Source organism: Etheostoma spectabile, chromosome 6, assembly GCF_008692095.1.
Source record: "Etheostoma spectabile isolate EspeVRDwgs_2016 chromosome 6, UIUC_Espe_1.0, whole genome shotgun sequence".
Lineage (NCBI taxonomy): Eukaryota > Metazoa > Chordata > Actinopteri > Perciformes > Percidae > Etheostoma > Etheostoma spectabile.
In genome coordinates this window covers 25,105,243-25,113,123 of record NC_045738.1, presented here as the reverse complement: position 1 = coordinate 25,113,123, position 7,881 = coordinate 25,105,243, and the positions used below count along the sequence as shown (strand labels likewise).

Here is a 7,881-nt window from a genome sequence, read left to right as displayed (position 1 = left end):
TTGACATCTCTCCATAAGTGCATGTATAGGACCTGAGCATGTGTGTGTAATTTGTGTAATAGTGTGTATAGTTTGAAAAAACAACAGAGTGTAAATTGTAATATCCCCATAAGGGATCAATAAAGAGGAAAAATAAAATACATACATACATGCACACAAAACACATGTACTGTAGTTTGTAGTTAAAAAAAAACCATTTCCAACGCAGGACTTTAACTTGTAACCCAGTATTTTTACAGTGTGGTATTAGTATTATTGTTTATTATATTAGTATTATTCATTTTACTTACATTTTTTTAATGTCTATTTGATTGATGACGCAACAATCTTTAACACTGGTCCAGTATCATGAGGGATCGCTGCAGTCAGTAGCGGCGAAACAAGCTACAATGTAAGTTAACAGGGCGATTGACCAGCTTGTATTTATGTTCACAAAAGGGCTTGTTTTGCCGCTGAGAGACTCATATTAATATTCTAAGTGTCTGACAACATTATAGAAAAGATTTCTAAGGAGGTCAGCCTTTCTGTTAAAGAGTAACATCCTATTTCTAATCATAAAAACATCCACGAAATTGGGTTCGCTAAACCCACCAGACTCCATGTAAATAAACAGTCATTTAAGCATCGTAAAATACAATTCAATCAAGTGGGGAGAAACAAAATATAACCACTAGGAAAAGCCGATTTGGGTCATCCTTCCACTTTTCCAACCGCCAAAACTCTAGTTTTGGTTAAAATAAACAGTTTACCGATTTCTTTTTTTATGTGAAAATATGTTGGCTCTATACACTAAAAGTACTGCTTTGTTTAAATGGAGACTGGTTGGTTTAGCGACTTCAGAGCTGTTTCTGGTGAAACAGAAAGGTCTCAAAGAGATTATAAAGGTCTCTCTCTGTTGGGATCATTTCCATAATGTTGTCAGACACTTAGAATATTAATCTGAGTCTGTCAGTGACAAAAACCGCACTTTTGTGAACATAAATACAAGCTGCATAATTGTCCTATTAATTTGTTCACCGCTGCTGACTGCAGTGAACCCGCCTAATACCAGACCACTGTCAAAGATTGTTGTTCCCATCAGTCACTTAGACACAAAAACAGAGGAAAATAGAGTCCAGGTTGAGAAAAAAACGGCAGTTACCCTTTGACAACATTGACAACTCTTTCAGCACATATCTGCATCCCCCCCCACATCTCACTGACACCGACACCATGAGATCTGGGCCGTGTGCATTCAAGCAAAGAATGGCGTAATAGATGGAGGAATGGCTTTGAGTGGGTGAGGAGGGTGTCCCATTCTTTAGAGACCATGGTCTCTTTCACCACTCAGATAAAGCTGCGCTATTTGCATGTAATAAGAGGTGCAGAGGCCAGGCGGGGGGATAATGGTCGGCCTAATGATGGACTCTGGGTTGGGAGGGCCGAATTCTATCAATGATTACAGACAGGTGCATGGACACACCAGACACTGCAACGAATAATCTCCAACTTTGTGTGAGACTCCTTAGCATTGTCTCTCTGGATGTTTCCTCTGCAAAAATCAGCGTGGTTGTTAACACGGAGCAGATGGAGGCTGAACCCTGCAGAAAAGCAACGTCTTACCAAGTAGATTCTTTTAATTTGTTGCCAAGATATCTAATAACACTGAATATAGAACCCAATCACCTAACAAGTAATATTTCAGCGAGAAATAGGGGCTTATTAGACGATGCATCTTAAATATCTTGTGAAGTAAAAAGTGTTGGAAACATCTTATGAGTCGTATTTCAGATGAGACGAGCTTATTTTACATCTCATGAGGTTTTTAAGCTGCTGTGTTAGGTGTAAAAGATGGGTAATGTTGTTTGAAGATCATATCTTATTGCAAGAATTCTTACCAGGTGAATCATTACACGTCCCGTTGGCAGATCATTTTACTCATTACAAGCAAGTAAACACCTAGATATGTTCATTTTTTTTTTTTACTTAAATATGAAGTGGCCTTTTTTCTCAGTACACACCCTGAGTGTGTGTGTGAGTGCGTGCGTTGCGTGTGTGTTTGTTTGAGCACATGTGTGCGTGCATGCTGCATGTGTGTCTGTTTGTGTGTGTGTGTGTGTGCGCGCGCGCGCGTGTGTGTGTGCGTGCGTGCTCTGTTTGTGTATGTGTTTGTTTGAGTGCATGCGTGTCTGTTTGTGTGTGTGTGTGTGTGTGTGCGCGCGCGTGTGTGTGTGTGCGTGCATGCTCTGTTTGTGTATGTGTTTGTTTGAGTGCATGCGTGTGTCCATGCTGTGTCTTTGTGTGTGTGTGTGTGTGGTGGTGCGTGCTGTGCGTTTGTGTGTGTCTGTTTGTGTGTGTGCATGTGTGTTGTGTGGCATGGTTGTTGTGGTGTGTGTGTGTGTGTGTGTGTGTGTGTATGTGCGTGTGTGTGGATGTTTGTTTGGTGCATGCTGTGTGCAGTTTGCTTGTACGTTTGTGTGTGCATGGTGTGTTGTGTGTGTGTGTGTGTGTGTGTCTGTTATGTGTGTGGTGTGGTGTGTGGTGTGTGTGTGCATGTTGTGGTGTGTGTGTGTGTGTGTGTGTGTGTCTGTTTATGTGTGTGTGTGTTTGTGTGCATGGTTGTGTGTGTGTGTGTGGGTGTGCGTGTGTGTGTGCAGGTTGTGTGTGTGTGTGTGTGGTTTGTGTGTGTGTGTCTGTTTATGTTTGTGTGTGTTGTGTGTGTGTTGTGGGTGTTTTGTGGTTGTGTGTGTGGTGCATGGTTGTGTGTGTGTGTGTGTGTGTTTGTGTTTGTGTGTCTTTGTTTATGGTGTGTGTGTGTTGTGTGGTGTGTTGTGTTGTGGTGTGTGTGTGTGTGTGTGTGTTGTGTGTGTGGTGTGTGTGGGATGGTGTGTGTGTGTGTGTGTGTGTGTGTGCGTGTGTGTGTGTGCGCAGGGTGGAAGTCACCCCACTGAGAGCGCTGTGTCCTCTCAGCTGCTGCATTAACATTGTAATGAGCGTCTTTGTGCGGGCCGTCCTGCAGCCTGACAGCCTGGGAGAGCTCCCTGATAGCGGCCTAATCCCCGGCCACACAATCCCATTAACACACTGACAAATCACACAGCCATTCACGTGTTCCCACAAACACAACTCACGCACATATTTAAACTGGATTTCATACATAAGTATTCATAGTTACTGTGAGTGAGAAAACCTAAATAAAAATTAATAAATATCGCTAAATTGCTTGGAATATGCACTAAATTTATTATAATTCCATAACCCTTTATTTGTCCTTTCTAAATCAGAAATTTGGGTTTCTCTTAACCAAATTGCCCAGAAATAACAAAGATGCATGGATGCATTCTCGGCAGGATAAATGACTGATTTCTTTTTTTTAACTTTTGGTTACAGTTTTATTCAATTTTGTAGAATTTGAAAAGAATTCAATTTTAAAACAGCATCCTGACTAAACTTTTTTCTTCAATCATCTCAACAGCCTCTAACCTTTACTATAAATCCAAGTAATTCATAATTTCTGAGGCATAATGTCAAATAAACCAGCACTGACAAAAAGTGACAGAAACGTTTAAAAAAGCATCAAAAGCATAAGGTGTGAAGTAAAAAGCAATGGAATCATATGAATGATTACATAGCAGCCTGACTTATGATATCACATCATTATTCAACTTTTGAAAAGTTGCTCTTGGCTTTCTAAAAATGTAGAAGTGCTGAAGGAGGAGCGCCCATGATTTAACTTCACTACCAAGACTAAAAACGAAGGATAACATCAAACTTGGTCGATTTTGTTGGAACATCCAGAGGGAAAAAGACCGACTGGGACTGAGATTTAAGACCTTACACCAAATGATAACTCTAACAACTCGAGCCAGACTCTCATCACATTTCATTGCGATATTGGAAATTAGTCCTCGACGGTGGAAGTGCTTCAGAAGCAGTTGGTGTGATGTCAGCTTTAGTTAAAACGGAGTTTAGTTCTTCTACTGCAGCTTAATCCACTGTGCACGGAGATTTTGTGTATCTTCTATCAATAGCATCACATTTAGGATGAATGTGTACTGACTGGGTTTTTACTTGTGTGTATGGGGGAAGTTGGTTGGTGTTGGAGCAGTCAGGCGTGTGTGTATGTGTGAATGTGTTTTTACTCTTTTAGATTATTTTTTTGTTTTGTTTTCAAGGTGGTGGGGGGTGGGGGTGGCCTTGACCAACTGCCACTTTGCTCATTTGAAGGCCCTGATGTCTCTCTCTCTCATGGGGGGGGGGGCAAATTCTCGGGGCGGGCCCAGCAGAGACAGAGGAGGTAGCCTTGCCCCTTATGACCTCACAAGGAGCAAGATTCCAGATGGGCCCATCTGAGCTTTCATTTACTCAAAGGCAGAGCAGGATACCCAGGGCTCGGTTTACACCTATGACCATCTCTAGCCCCTGGGGGGCCACAGGCAGGCTGGGGGAACTCATATTAATGGGACCTTTAACCAAGTGCTAAAACCATTAATTACGCATGTGTTGCAACAAAGAGAAGTAGAAGGAGAACCGACAAAAATGTGTTAATTACTGTATGTCACCAAACGATGTTGGTATAATAAATGTGGCGTCATCTGTCCGTCCGTTATTTCCTGCATCCAAACCCTCGCCCAGCACCACCACCACCTGCTGACATGCAGTCTGTCATTAAAGCATCCATTTGGTTGCAGTGTTTTGATACTTGGCTTAACCAGTGGTAAATTCCTTCCTCTAAGGCAAACCATGTTGCTATGGTTACCTGAAGGCTTTAAGCGGTCAAACCATTTGGCCAGCGTTCTGTTTGAGATGTTCAAATAAAGCTTTTTTTTTTTCTTTTTTTTAACAACACCTGCCAGCCGCCAGAAACCACTATTTCCCTCAGTTTTCCTATAACTTATGCTACTTCAATTTTCATAGTGCATTGGTAATGTTCGACTGCAAGGTATAATGAGCACACACATCATATACATTGTTTCATTTGACGTTTAAGTGAATGTGCGTCAGCCTATTCTTTATAGCACTGCTTCTCTGGTTCAATAAAACAAGAGGAAAAGGAGGTGGAGGGAGGGAGGGAGGGGAGGGAGAGAGGGAGTCAGAGGCTTGGGGGAGCCGGGCAGGGATTCTTTTTGTCGAGGCAGCGTTGTATTATTTATAGGAGGTGGTGGAGGCAGTCCGCTTCAGACGGAGCAGTGCAAAAAAAAAGGGCGAGCAGCATCGCTCTCTTTTGTGGGTCTATTCCCAGTGGGCAGGCTTTGTGCCGGCTGGATGGCTGCCTTTGAGGAAACCCGGGCAGCTATTGAGCCCGGAGTGAAGGCCGGGCCTGACTCGTCTGCGCCGAGACACAGCAACACCACGGCACTACAATGTCTGTCAGCGCTGCGGCCAGAGAGGAAAGAGAAAAGGGACGGAGAAAGAGAAGAGTGACAGAGAATGGGGGAGGACATAGTTGGGGGTGTTTGATTTTGGCGGGGACGGAAGGGGAACGGGGGGGGGGGAGTGCTTTGTGGTGAGAAAAGAGATAGGAGTGGACTGAAAAAATAAGAGGCAGGGTTGGAAAAGAGAAGAAAGGGGGGGGGGAAGGCAGGTCTCCTTTACAGTAATGCACTGCATTGATCTATGTTTATTCATCTTTCTGCATTATTCACGAGATTAGCTGATGCAACTTGGTGCCGAGGGCAGGCAATGCCCCCCCCCCCCCCCCCAAATCCACTCAGTGACCACATCGTTCGACTGCGAGTCCCGACAACAAGTGGGATGGGAGACATCTGCCCCGTCTCGGAGCATCGTCCCACTCCACTGACACTCAAGGCTGGAGTGGATGAAGAAGTAGACGCAGTGTGCTCACAGTCAGAATACATAACAAAGCATAAAACATTGATTCAATCAGGGAGCAGTAAAAAACATGAAAGAGGTCAAATTAACTCAGTGCCTCAACCCCAGTCGAGAATCTAGTCGGTTGTGTTTTGAAAGCAAATCTCCTGATGATTAAAGCATTGTATAGGATCTGTATGAATGCCTTTTATTGCCACTACCATATTTTCCAGACTATAAGTCACACTTTTTCATCGTAGTTTGGCTGGTCCCGCGACTTATAGTCAGGTGCAACTTATATATCAAAAAATATATAGAAATATATTATTTACCATGGAAGCTGAGGAATTCAGTGGATTCAGTGATGTGGATTGAGATGTGGAGCTTGGTGAACTTGGCGTAACGGTAACATGATTGTTGGACTCACGGGCTTGTTGTGTTAATTTAGCCTATTCATCCTCCCAGGTGTGTTCTTTATGCTATTGTGTAGCTGAATAACAGTTAATGTGTTACGTTAACGTACCAGACACCTATTTATTGGATTTTCTGAAGGAATTCTTTTTGCTACAATGACACTTTTAAAATGGTGCTGGTGCCTGAACTGATAAAAAAAAATAGGGTATATAGTATTTTACAATAACTTTGAATGCGCCACAAGGCTTACTAGTTTCAAGTGAATGCACTGTCTGTGTTGTTTTTCCGACAACGTCCCGATGTTGGATCCTCTACAGTGGACCACGGTCACACTGTGCACCGGTCAGCTGTCAGTCAGCTGCAAGCTAACGGTACCTTCTGCCAAGTGAAGTGTTAACTAGCATCACGTGCAGAGATGCTTCTGTTGCCTTTAACGTCTGGTTCAGAGCATCAGATAGACACGCAAAAGGCATTTAATTGGCATTGAAATGAGGCAACGTAATACACGTTTCTATCCGGTCTGGCAGATACGGGACGTTTAGGCACCGGTGCCGTATTGGCACCTTGTTTCAGTACCCAACCCTATTACAGGTAACTGAACCACCAATCAACGGCCGGCAGCTCCTGGTGCTCTGTACCTGGCCCACAGTCACCTATTCTCGGGTAACTGAACCAAGAACTATCGCTGACCTGACAGAACACCACGACCGACAGTTCGTGGATGTTCTGTACCCGGCTCAAAGTCCCCTTTTCTCGGGTAACTGAACCCCGATACACCACTGACCTGACGGAGCACCATGCGGAGCACCATTGCCGGCGTGCAGAGCTCTGTAGCGGCTGAACACATCTACCAGCTGCCGCTGATACGGCCGAGCTGTGACGGAGGTGTGTAGGCTACACCAGGCTCTGGAGCACGGAGCTCTGTAGCTGATGTCACGTGACCAGCCGGCGGTCTCCTAGTTTTCGTATGATATCATACGTACGAGAATGCGTTGCATCAACCGCTACCAAGATCTTTCATTTTTTTTCCCCCAAATCAAATCAAAATGATTTCATTTTTTGTACAGTTGATGACGTGTGGTTGAGTGCTGTTCTCTGGGCTTCTGCTGGTCTGGTGGCCGGGCATCACACAAAGCCGCAGCGCTTTCTACCGCGTGTCTGTGCAGTCCGCCATCACAGGTCGGCGACAGGACACGCCGGCCCTCGAGCATCACTGTGTCACTTTGAAGATAACCGCCGCAGGCAAAGCTTGACTGTAGTGTCCAGAATGTAGAAGGTGCCAGCTATTTATCTTAACACACACACACACACACACACACACACACTCCACACACTGTCGTAATTGCCCAAGGTATCACCCTAGTGACCATGCTACAGTTACTGGGGATAAAATGCAGCTGAGCAGCCATTTCTCTTGAAAGTAAAAGCACTATTTGTCCCCTGGTGTGTTTCTATTTAAGCCATCAGTGTCCAAAGCGTACAAAGTCAACAGGACAGAAAAGAATATTTTTGGCTCTGTAGCAGGAAGAAATAGATTTGTGCGGTCCACAAAACGACCTGTCAGAAAGTTTTTCTAGGTAGAGGACAAAGTGATTTAAAGTATATCCCTGCTGTGAGCCGGAGGGGTGTGGGGGTGTGTGTGAGGGGGGGTGGGTGGGGGGGGGGGAGAAGGATAAC

General features: G+C 44.3%; 1 protein-coding gene across 1 annotated transcript in view; it reads left to right on the top strand.

Moving 5' to 3' along the window:
* cdk14 (cyclin dependent kinase 14) overlaps positions 1-7,881 on the top strand; it is a 205,066-nt gene that overhangs the window by 158,045 nt on the left and 39,140 nt on the right.